The sequence below is a fragment of the Camelus bactrianus genome, chromosome 3 (genome assembly GCF_048773025.1).
Source record: "Camelus bactrianus isolate YW-2024 breed Bactrian camel chromosome 3, ASM4877302v1, whole genome shotgun sequence".
Classification (NCBI taxonomy): Eukaryota; Metazoa; Chordata; class Mammalia; order Artiodactyla; family Camelidae; genus Camelus; species Camelus bactrianus.
This window is the reverse complement of record NC_133541.1, coordinates 38,576,619-38,589,487: the sequence shown is the minus strand read 5'-3', so window position 1 is coordinate 38,589,487 and position 12,869 is coordinate 38,576,619. Positions and strand designations below refer to the sequence as shown.

The 12,869-nt window shown below is 41.5% G+C and overlaps 1 long non-coding RNA gene across 7 annotated transcripts in view; it reads left to right on the top strand.

Moving 5' to 3' along the window:
• Window positions 1-12,869, top strand: part of LOC105077798 (uncharacterized) — a 199,052-nt gene that overhangs the window by 157,888 nt on the left and 28,295 nt on the right. For 5 of the 7 annotated variants that reach the window (XR_012504319.1, XR_012504316.1, XR_012504322.1 and 2 more), the window contains one exon: window positions 3,950-4,051. The exons of 1 other annotated variant lie outside the window; for it this stretch is intronic. This is a non-coding gene — a long non-coding RNA (uncharacterized LOC105077798). The remainder of the gene's footprint in view (window positions 1-3,949; window positions 4,052-12,869) is intronic. One more of the 7 variants, XR_012504338.1, reaches the window with a different exon arrangement.

Here is a 12,869-nt window from a genome sequence, read left to right as displayed (position 1 = left end):
CAGAGGGACTACATGAAGGACCTTATTCTTCACCTTTAGCCAGAAGTTACTGATCCAGATGCTGAGCCAGCACACAAAACTGTCCTCTCACCTGGATGGTTGGTTGTCAAATGGTGGGAACTGATCAACTATCAATCCACTTTTAGGATTGGCCTCCACCATGAGTTCTTTGCAAGGCGTTCTTTAGACTTCATTAAGTGCTTTTATGTTACAATAAACATCACATTCCCTAACATTCCAAAACAGCCAAAGACAACTAAAATAAAACCAAATAAAACCTGTCCTGTGTAGAGAGTAGGATGGTAGTCACCAGAGGCTGGGAAGTGGGGGGAATGGAAGATATGGATCAAAGAGTACAGACTTTCAGTTTAAGATGAATAAGTTGTGGAAACCTAATGTATAGCATGGTGACTGTAGTTAATATTACTGTCATATACTTGAAATTTGCTAAAAGTAAATCTCAAATGTTACTGTGTGTGTGTGCACACACATACACACCAGAAGAGGTAACTATGGGAGGTGATGGATATGTTAATTAGTTTGACTGTAGTAATCATTTCATAACATAAACATACATAAAACATTACTCTGTATATCTTAAATATATACAATTGTTATTTGTTTTAAATAGCTAAATTTAAAAATTAAAAAAACAAAAAGATCTATCCTGTTTAAATTATGATTTTTAATAATATTGCTATTGGCTTTTATAATTCTACAGATTTGACTGAATCTTTTTATTGTTCCACCCCTAGGTCAATTGCAACAGAGAATACAGTTTTTATATATAAAAATCAGACCAAAATCTTTAGAAAGTAAAATAGATTCTCTGTCTATGAGTCTATTTCTGTCCTGTATTTATGCTTTATTTTTGTTTGTTTGTTTTGGTTTTGGTTTTGGTTGCCAGGGGGGCGAAGGGTGGGAAGCGATAGACTGGGATTTCAAAATTGTAGAATAGATAAACAAGATTATACTGTATAGCACAGGGAAATATACACAAAATGTTATGGTAGCTCACAGAGAAACAAATGTGACAATGGGTGTGTATATGTCCATGTATGACTGAAAAATTGTGCTGAACACTAGAATTTGACACAACATTGTAAAATGATTATAAATCAATAAAAAATGTTTAAAAAAAAAGAAAGTGAAATAGATATTCAAAATCTAAGTCATTGAAGTTGCTAGAATACATCATTGCTGATCCTATCCCCCATCAAGTTGAATATTTTTTATCTGAGAAGGAAGTAGACCTATCCATGATGCAGAAGGCCATCAGGAGATGTCTCCATTAGAACTAGAGATCACTGGTGAGTCAAAAGGCCACAGCTAGGGTCGAATCCTCGTTCTGTTGTTTACGATTTGGATGGTCTTGGGTGAGTCTCAGCTTGTCCAGTTCTCAGTGTTCTTATCTACCAAAAGGTGATAATAAAACCATACTTACTTCAAAGGACTGTTCTGAGGATTCGATGAGATGGTGCATAGAACAATTGTTGAAGGACTGTAAAATCTGCAAATCGTCACTTAAACATTAATGGTCCGCTTGTAGTCACTGCATGCCCAGGTCCTGAGCAAGAGTAGTACATGTGTTACATATTGATTCTGTTAGAGGTATGAAATATCATGTTCTACTGTTCTCTTGTTTTTCTCTTTTCTATAAGTTTTGGATTTTTGCCTGCTTCAATTTTGCTAACCATGATGCAATTCATGGACCTAACCCAAACAGATCGATAAGGGATTATATTCAAATTGGGGCCAAAACCTTGGAAAAACAATCTGTCTGAGGAGTGGAGGTTATTATACTTTTTTGCTTGGCTGAAGTTTAACCAGTAGTTTCAGTAAAACATTCAAGACTTTTGAGATAAAGGCAGTTAAGGATCACCAACTGTTCATCCTATGAAATTTAAATGTTCTCAGATTTTGGCCGAGGGCTGAGCTCAGATTATAACTCATCATGTTACCAAAGGCAAGTTCATGTGCCTGCTACACCATGAGGCCACATAAACTGCAACATGAGTTTGGAGCAGAGAAATGTTCATTACAGGGCTGAGCAAGGAGAATGGGGGGGCTCATGCCCAAGAAAACCCCGAACTCCCCAAAGGGTTTCAGCAAAGCATATTATAAGGCCAGGTAAGGGAGGAAGGTCCCAGGTACATGATCTTCTCATGTACAGTTCTCTGATTGGTTGATGTTGAGGTAACAGGGCGGTCAGCACTGTCAACCTCTGGGCACCAGGAGATCAGGGGACCACATGATCTTGATCATCAAGTTCACTTCTTCCCTTTGGTGGTGGTTTTAAGCATTCGAAAAACTCAGGAGATATACATGAGATACTATTATCTGGCTACTTCAGAGAGGAGCTACAGCAGAGGATATAGGAGAGGGGTCTGACTGTGAAAGGCCCCAGAGGGTCCTGCTTGGTTACAGTCACAGCAATCTGTGCCTAGGCGGCGATTGTGGTCCTGACAAATAGATACAAATTTTACTAACCCTGGAAGTTATTCATTAGATGTGACAAACACAGAGCTCTCTGAAAATGAACAGTACAGATATCACATGAAACACAACAAAGGAGAAATCATGACAAAACATGGGGTGTTTTGATATAGTCAGTTTGGAGAAATCAATTTTGCCAACCATCCTCCCCTACCCACACCAGCCAGCAAAGATCTATGATTCAAAACAGGATTTCCTGTATGCTACCAGAAGCATTTGTGGCTTCTTCTTCTTTTTTTTTTTTTTTCAACCAGTTCTCTTAAATGTCCCCATTTGGGCCTTTCAATCTCTTGCATGCATTTTCCCCAAGCCCTACATGTGATATGTGCAAGCTGTGCCTTGCCGAGGGGCATCTGACCAAAGGGAAGAGTGAAGGCTGAAATCTAGCCATGCACCCACACAGGGTTGCATGCACTCTGAAAAAAGGGGCCTTTTCCTAATTTGCATCAAGTACTATGGCTAGCAGAAGCTCTGCCGTCTTCCTCAATGTCTTTCTTATCCACATTCTCCCTCATACTCTATTTTCCCTTCTCAGCCTTTAAGCTGCCTCACTGCCACCCATCAACCCGATCTCCCTCTAGAGAGCCTCTTCCCCTCTCTGCCTCTCCTGCTGTCCCACAGGCCATCCCAAAGCTCCCTCGCCCTCTTGTTTCCAAAGAACCTCTTCTAACTTGAATACCTTTTATAAGACATATTCAAATGCATTTTTATAGCATCATTCAGAGTGCATGAGATAAAACAAACCACTGGTTCGGTGTGTTGATTTTCATGACTATAAAAAATATTTAGACGATGAAAGCTGGGTTGAGTTGAAATGTAAAATTACCAAAAGCAAAACAGGAAACAAGTGTTTGCTCAGCCAACCATTTCCTACTGAGGGCTGTCTATGGAACGTGGTCTATGAAGGGTTCACTGTTCAGCCTTCAACAGATTGAAGTGATCCGTGGGGAGAAACAGCATCAGAGCCGAGGGCTGCATGGACGTGCGCTTGGGCACCAGGTCCCTGAGCTGCTGCGGAAAGGCAGGCCGTGATGCCCTGCGTGTCTGTGTTGAAGAGAAGTCTTTGAAAGCTATCTTTTTAACAGGATGAATGTGAAAGCCACTGGGAGGAAAAAAAAACAAAAGGCAGCACAGAACTGCCACTTGAGCGCTGCTTCCTGCCCATGTCTCTCTAGCTCTTTGCTGACGGTTATTCTTAGGCCTTCTTGGCTTCAAAGGTTTCCTCTTTTCTATTTTTGGGAGCAGAATATGGATTTAGATCTGCATTACCCCTCTCCACGCCTAATCCGTGCCCCGAAGAGAGTCAGGCTGCTGTTTTCTGTTAGGGATCAGTTCTCTTCCTTTTCAGCACCTCCAAATGATTTTTAATATTAAGGACACAGATTTATGGGAAGGAGTCATTGAGTTTTCAAACTGATTTGTAGTCTCCTAATTTGCACATTCCTTTCGCCAGCAGGGGCATCTCAGAGATCATCTCCAGTAACCGGGGCTTGACTTCTGTGATGAGTGAGTGAATCCAGGTTGGTGAAACAGATGGCCATTGAATGACCAAAATGTAAGCAAAGATGATTTGCATTGGAGGAACATGTAACTGACTAAGCACAATCCCATTTTGAAAATAAATATCTGATGTCTATAATCTAAGATTAGTTTAATCTGCATGGACTGCAGAAAAGAGCTACAAGTTTTTGGAATGCTCTGGAATGCTGAGGACCCTGACTTGTGCAAAAGAAAACACATTGAGCCAGAGCAACATCTCTAATTTCATGGATGTTTAATTTCATTCCCTCCAATCTTATTTCTTGAGTGACTTCAGTTTTTTCTGGTTTTCCAATCACCTACCTTTGCTGGCCCACGAATAATAATAACCTTGGGTGGATTAGGTTGTCTTTTATATCCAGATAACTTTTTTTTTTTTAAGTGCTAAGCCCTTGAGTCCTCCTATAAAAATATGGGGCCGCCCACTTGGCTGAAGGCAGAGCTGGGGCTCAGGAATGCTGCCCTTTAAGCCCAGCTGCCTCTGTCCACATGGTCTCAATCAGGGTCTCCCTCAGGGCTTTAAAAGGGTGACAATCTTACACTTGGGGAGGATTATTGTGGCAAGTTGTAAACTGAAGCATCCAGCCAGTGGCCCCACCTTCCCAAAGATATCCACACACATCTGGTTGACCCTCACAACCATTTGGGAACCACAAGCCCACCCTCCATGAATATTCTACTTGTGCCATTGATTTTATTTTGTTTTGCGAAAAGCGAAATGAACAGAGGTGTATTAGGATGGGGGGGTGAATTTTAAGAATTTATCCCAGGCACTTTGCAAATGGATAATTGACAAGGGAAAACCCTCCAAATCTAGGTCACATATTGGGTGCCTCCCTTAACTTTCCTCCAGAGCATTTTTACCCTGGGGAATATTTTAGGGGTTATTTTAAATGTGTCCCCATGTCAGCCTTGTTCAGAAAGAGAGCATTGTGTCTCCCAAGAGAATGATGATTTGCTCTTTCTTTTTTTTTTCTTAGTGGAGCAAAATGCTAACTTTTAATAGATGATCTAGCCTTTTCTGTACATAATATGTCCTCCCTCAGAATTCCTATGCAAATATTCAAACTCCTGGGCTGGGAAAAGGTTAAAAGGAACTGAAAATGTCTATAGTGGCTCTTTCTGAGATACATTCCGACACTTGGCAGGATGAGGTGTTCATAGCAGGTGCTGGATTTGCTATAAATGGACAATTTATAAACAGAGCTGACAACTGGGAAAACAGAGCAGTGGGGAATGCTGGCATTCCAGGGGCCAGCGGTTGATTTCCTATCAGATGGTCCTTAGCATGGAATTATTGATAGCCGCTGCCCTGAAAGAAAGCCAGTTGGCTGACACATAAAAAAGCTGTACCTCAATTCATGCCTGATCTGTAGCTAGATATTTTAAATAGGTCAGTGCAAATTAGCTTCTTCAGGTTGGTACTTTCTTAATTAGCAATTTAATCGCAAAGTCTTCTCCCCCTCCACTTTGACTGCATCTAACCCTCTTCCACTTCTGCAATTGTGAGGACTGGGACCTGGGTGAAGTCAGATAGCCCGAGGGTAGTGGAGGAGGATTCAGAACAGACTTCAGTGCCCATGGCCAACAAAGAACCTGGCTAAGGCAAGTCGTATGTGCAACCAAGGGCAGCATTTTGGGCCACGTGCCCTGGGGGAGAAAGGAGCAGGGCCTCTGTGCACTGAGCCCTCTCATTTCTCTTTTGTGATCTGTCAAGGGCTGCCAGTTCACTAGGTCATTCCTGAGACCCTCGGCAAGATTCTGCTTTCCAAGTATTCTCATGTTAAATTCCAATGATCATATCCATAATTGCCATTGTTCTTGTTTTTTTCAGAAAATTTCCCCCCATTGAAAAGTTTGGTGGTGAAGAGATGGCATTGAATGGCATTGCTCTGTATATATCTGCACCCTTGTCTTGGTGCCAAGTTCTGCTCAGAGCTCGTGGAGTGGCCATACCTGTTTGTTCCAGCTATAGAAGTGGTTTTTCCAGGAGACATTTATTTGGCCGGCTCTCTACTTTTCTCCCAACCACACCCTATTGTTTTTCTCTTCAGAGGAACAGACTTAGGGCCTGATCCTGCAAAGACCTTTGACTTCCCTTATAAGGAGTGAAAGTTACACAGGCCTGAGATTAGGTTATTGAACTGGCTGCACACCCAGCACAAGGCTTGGCCTGGACCTGAGGGCTGTTGGAATATATAGCACAGGACTTTGAGGGAATCCAGAATGGGGACTGTGGTGCCACATAGTGACAAACCCACAGGGATTAGAGAGAGATCTGAGGCATTGAGGCAGCTGATACTTTTGTTAGAGGTGGGAAGTCTTGTCTGTGAGTGGACATTCCTGAGCTCTTGCCTCCAGGAATCTCTGCTTCATTAATTATGAGCTCTTTGGCAAACCTTTCTGAGCATCTATTTACAAAGAACTGTACTGGGCCAGTACTTCCAGGCAGAAGTTTATCATGTGCACCAGATTTTTGTGAAAGGATAATAAATTGGGAACAGCAAGGCATGTAAAAGCCATGGATAAAGAGGGAAGGTTCTAGAAGTGCCCAGGAAGGCGTGGGGGCTGGTGGGTGAGGGAAGGATTGATGAGAAAGGTGGGACTGAAGTGGAGAGTAGGAGCATTTCAGTAATTAGAAATGTGGAAGGGAGACTTTCCAGGTGGGGGGATTCTGTGCTGAGAGCCCTGCTGGAGGAGATGGCCCCTAAGCTTGGGAGGAGAGAAAAGAAGGTCCAGGGAGGTAAGGCTGAAGGGTCTCAGGGAGTTTGCAGCTCATCTTGCTGGCCTTTTTTGACCAGGTAGGTAGCTGAGGACAGCAGTATGTCAGGAAGGTGAAGGCAGAGGAGAGAGTGGCAGTCACTGCGGGAGGACCTCGGCGGGCCCAGTCTCAGCATGGCCAAGGCTCAGTCTGCAGACATTTGTGGACTGTGTGGTGACTCCTCCTAAGCTGCTTGCATAAATGGAGGCCTCCTTCCTGGGCGTCCCTCTTCCTCCCTTGTGGTCCCTGCTCACCATCTGACTGGGCAAGGGCCATATAAGCTTCTGCTTACAGAGTTTCCCCACAAGCCCAGAGCCAAAGCGAAACAAAGGCAGATTCATTTTTTTTTTTAAAGTTCACTACTTGACTCTTTCTCATTCATTCTTAGATTCCCATTAATGTGGCTCTGATTGATTTGAGGGCTTCCTGGACATTTGGACAATTGCTTATTTTCGTAGCTAACTCAGATAGTCATCTTTGGGCTCTGGGAGCATCTGCTCAGCTTGACACATGGTTAAGAAAGCCACATATCTGGGGTGGGGATGGAGTTTGCCCTGGTCAGGGAGGGCTCACTACTAACACCCCTGGGAAGAAATGAGTGTGGAACCCTCTTTCCTGATACATTTTCCCCCATTTTCTGACACTCCAATGTGTGGCCTGCAGACAAACAGCTTGAGCATCACCTAGGAGTTAGTTAAAAATACAGAATCTAAAGCTCCACCCTAGACCTATTAGATCAGGATCTGAGAATTTTGCAAGAAGGATTCAGATGCACCTAACAGGGTTTGAGAGGAGCTAAGGGTCACCTGTGGAGCTTTTAAAACATCCACTGGCATGTTGCCTAGCCCAGACAGATTAAGTCCGAATCTCTAGAGATAGAGTCTTGGCCCTGTTTTTTTTTGTTTTTTTTAAGTTTCCAGATGATTCCATGAGCAGCCTGAGTTGAAAACCACTGGCCTGAGTTAATCACTCTGTTTCCAAGGCACCAAATTCCCCTCGTGTTGTAAAACAAAGCACCACTAACCTTTTAGTCATAGATCCAGACAGAGTGAAAATAATGCTAATTAGGCTCTATCCAGAAGCCTGTTAGGAAAGTCCTGGCCAAGAATAGATGCAACCACTGGGCTCACTTGAAAGTGTCATAACAGGAGCTTGTTGAAATTCCTAGTCTTGGGTGTTCTCTTCTGGCTTTGGAGGGTGACTCCATGGAGAACCTGGATGGCGGTTGCCCTTGCCCCTAATCTTGAAATCTAAGGAGATGGCACCCAGGCCTGTGCCCTGAGGAGCCGTGTTCCTACCTATTGACACTGAGGAATTCAGAGTATTGAGTTTTTCCACACAAATGCTCACTTTCAGGAAACACACAGACATTCAAAAGCAGCAGTTTTCCACCAATCCTCAGGCTAGGGTAGATGTCAAATTTTAATAACTATCATGGTTATCTCAATACCTTTTATTTCCCATTGGGGCCTTTTAGTTTCTTGACGCCAGAGCGCTTCACTGGTGAATTTCAGTGAATTTCAAGTCAGCCCAATTTCCCTTAATTCGCTGCTCCCCACCTCCCTCTCCAGCTCTGCCATGATATCAAGGATCTTCCATCAGCTTCCAATCTGGAGCCAATCTTGGTCAAGGCTTGGAAGGTATTAATAACTCTGTTCCTTCTTCCTGTCATTTATGTTTGGGTTTGTGAGTGGTTCATTATACATATGTACATATAAATATAAATATATTTATAAAAACATATATACTGAAATAATAAATACACACACACACACACACACACTGAAAATGTGTCACAGGTGTTTGTGAAATAAGCTCCAAGTCCAGAAATAAACATTATTGCTTCCACTGAAAGGTAAAGGACTGCCTGCTAATCACCCAGTGAGGTTCCTAGGCTGCCAGTCCTGGTGGCTCCTTCAGGGACAGCAGAACACTTACTGCTCTCTGGAAGGAAGTTCATGAGAAAGATCAGAGGATTTGAGACATCGCTGCTGTCTATAAAAGACTTTATAATTTGTACCTTGCTGTGCTCCTAGGCACTCTCGTTCTGGTGCTTGAAGTTGGGATGCCTTCTGCCCAGACAAGTAGCTTCATGGACTATTAATTACGGAATTAAAAAGCCTAAACCTTCTCATTTAGAAAGATAATAAAATGTTTAAAGGTATGTAGCTTATAAATCTATTTTATTTTTTGTCTTTCCATTTATTTCCACTTTATTGCCTTCTCTTGTGGGCTGGCCAGCTGGCCAAGCCAAGCTAATTACTGCCCTATTGTTTTTGGAAGACTAGGTGACACCAAGGCTATTAACGAGTCAAAAAACATGCTCCGGAAGAGCCTGGCTGCTTTCCTCTTGCCCTGTCTCTTGTTAGGCACGTTGTTCTGCTGTGGCAAATCTGTGCAGATGGGCACCATGAAGTTGGCTGTTGATATGGCTGGGAGCAGTGGTTGATAGAGAAAATATCAGAGTGGGCAGAAACTCCAGAGACCAGGACAGTGCAAGAGTCAAGAAGACCACCATAATGGGAGAAGGGAAAGGGGGGAATTCCAAACTGAGAATTCTACCCTATGTTCATTAGAAAAGTGTCCACCCTCTGATCAAGACCCATGGCTTACCTAGGACTGAGCCAATGTTAAGTTGACTCATATAAATACACACACCTGAATGAGAATGAAACCCAGCAGTTATATGGTGTCTATGAAAAGAGAAATGTTAAAGGGTCAGAGTAGGTCTCTCTCCTTCTGATCTTATCATTACATTTAACCCATTCTTAAAGTGAAATAAAATCTAGCAAAACTTTTTATCCTTGCTGTTTTTAAACTTTATAAAATAAAGACTGATCATCTTTTTTTTTGAGGACTAATATAGTGCCTATTCATGTAATAGTGCTTAAAAAGAAGTGAACAAAATAATTGTTGTTTTCTTGATAAAACTCTATTTGCCCTAAGAGTTATATTGGAGGTATCTTTATTTTTAGATTTATTTTTAAAGTAAGTGTATTTTTTCATTATAAAAGTAATATAGTAAATATAGAATGAAAAAAGTTATCCCTAGTCTCACAGACCACCTTTGCCAATATTTTTGTGTATTTTCTTGCAGACTTTTCTATCAAGAAGTTGTTTTTTTTTTTTTTTTTGGTTTGTGTTTTTGGTGATGGGAGTTGGGCAGGGGGAATGTGGGATAGACAGTTATTTTTAAATTTAACTCAGTTAAAATTAATTTGGTTTGGAGGCTTGCACCATCATTTGGATTCACTGGGGAGTCTGACACATTGTAAATATTGGTTCTAAGAATTTAGAATAATAGGGGGGAGAATATAGCTCAAGTGCTAGAGCACATGCTTAGCATGCATGAGGTCCTGGGTTCAATCTCCAGTACCTCCTCTAAGAATAAATAAATAAATGTAATTACCTCACCCTTCAAAAGAAAAAAAACTACTCTTAAAAAATTTAGAATAATAGAGTTAGAGCTGGAACAGAAAGAATATTCGTTGTTGATGAAGGGAGATGCAGAGATTTGATAACCAATTAGCTACATGTAGAGCCCACCTGGGAGTCCTTCAAATAAGGATCCTTATAGTATGGTCACAGCAAGGGAGGTAGCCAGAGAGCATTAAGAATGGCCAGGAATTCCTGCAGAAGAAGCTGATGCGAAAGAACTCAGTTCTTTAAGGAAAATGGAAGAGAGAGACTTCAAGTAAAAGCAAAATGGCTAAAAGTGTATTCCAGAGAACAATAGTCCTGGATCCAAAACCTGGGTCCACCAAATACTAGCTCAGTGGCCTTAGGCAGTTTAAAAAAAAATTCATTATTCAACAAATATTTATTAAGCACCAACTATGTGCCCAGTATTCTCTGTGCTGGGGATATAGCAGTGAACGAAGCAAAGTCCCTTTCCCATGAAGCTTATAAGTCAGAAGGGTGAGATAGACAACAAAAAATGTAAGTATATGATGTATCAGATTGGAAATGAGTGGCAGGGAGAAAAATAAAGCAAGGTGAGGAGAGAAGGGAGTGCCAAGGAGGGGGTGCTATTTTATGAAGGGAATACATCACAGAAAAAGTGACATTTGAGAGGAGATCTAAAAAAGTCTCAGTTTTCTCACCTCTAAATGGGATAATGATACTACCTCCCTCACAAGGTAGCCCTGAGAATTAGAGAACTCATTAAAGCAAAGTGCTCTACTGATGGCAGCCATAGTTATTATCATTCATTTCCTCCTCTGTCAAATGGAAAAACTGAGTAGGTTTGTAAGGACTTTGCAGCAATAACTCTGCTGTGATGCTTGGTTTTTGATTTGTGTGATGAGACATGCTCTTGATGGAATTTTGGACCTAATTCTCACTCCCTGTTTATGCTTAGCATATCTGCCCAAACTACCAACCTATTTGACACCAGGCGGAGATCTGAATGCACCCCCGAGAACAACTAAGCCATATAGGAAGGGTGAGAACTCAAGGTTTAATTTCCTATGCAATACAAACTTTCACTGCAACCAAGATTCTATCTAGTGGGGAAAGTAAATGAGGTACTTCTGTTCAGCTTCATAAGGACTTTCTGTGGATACAAGACACACCCTTGCTTGAAGGCATAATACTAAAACGCATTAAATTTTGAGTAGACAATGTATACAATGGTGCTTATTATGAAGAAATTGGGGAAAAAAAAAAAAAGCTAAGTGCTTTGCCTGCTTGGTATTTCTAAAGTTAACACATCTTAAAAACCAGAGCGTCCACATTGCCGTGGGTCCACAAGATTCTGGAGTCTTCATGTTTTGCAACCAGTATCTGAGACATGAATTTTGCTGCATTTGAAAGTTGTATAAAGTGCTTAAATCTGTTGAAAACATTCTTTTATCAGGAAATGTGTTTTTAAAAAAAGTGATGGGAAATTGTCTTCTGAAGTAAGCATTTGGAGAATTCCTCCCATGACTTCTGAATGTGTTTCTTTCTTTTGAATAAGAACTGCCTTCTCTAAACCCTGTGTTAGGATTTTGGTCAGCGACATGGATCTAAACCTCACTGACATGCACAGATACAGATATTCATGAGTGTTTTGACTTCTTCATTGATGTTATGCTAGATCTTTTTTAAATTGAATTATAGTTGATTTTAAAATTGTGTTAGCTTCAGGTGTACAGCAAAGTGATTCAGCTATATGTTTACATTTTTTTTCAGATTCTTTTCCATTATAGGTTATTACAAGATATTGAATGTAGTTCCCTGTGCTATATGGTAAATCTTTGTTGTTCATCTATTTTGTTTTGTTTTTCTGATGGTTTGATCTAGAATGAGAAGTGGTTCTCCCTGAGGCTTGTCAGATGGGCCAGGCTCTTGCATGCCCTGAGGCTCAGGACTCTGCAGAAGAGCTTGCATATCTAAGAGTCAAGTTGTTCCTGACTGCTGTGGCTCGGCATTGCAGAACTCCTTCCTACTGGAAAATTCCAGATCTGTACATTGATTTGTATTTACGGAAGAATTTGACCTCCCCATTTTAAAGATATTTCCTATTTTAAGGTACATGTTGGCTGGTGTTCCTCTTTCACTTCTGGCAAAGGTGCATTCATGCTGGCCGGAAAGAACTGGCTGGACTGTCGGAGGTGGAACCCAGTTATCAGCCGTGTGTGTGTCTAGGCTCATGTATGGCTGCCTCACAGTCAGTGTCATGATGGCTGCTCATTTCCTCTGTCATCTTCCCTTGGCCTCTTTGCCATGAGTCTTCCTGGGATATCGCAGGGTCTTTAGCAGCTAAAAGTGATTTGAATCTAAAGGTTCTTCAGTCTGTATTTGTGGAAATTCCTAGCAAAAGAGGGTCTCAATAGGTATGGGCTACCTTTTTTTTTTTTTTTTAAACAAAAACTAAGAGAACGAACATAAGGGGAAAAAAAATGCTGTTTCTCCCATAGTAATTGAAACACCTAGTGTCCCACACCTGTCCCACGCCACGTAGCAAGACTCTCCAGAGATAGGAAATAATATGTGACAAACACAAAAAAGATAGGAAGTTTTTTCGTTGTTTGGTCTTTGTGTTTGGTCCATTTTACAGTTTGATGTGCAAGTAAAGGCAGCTTTCACA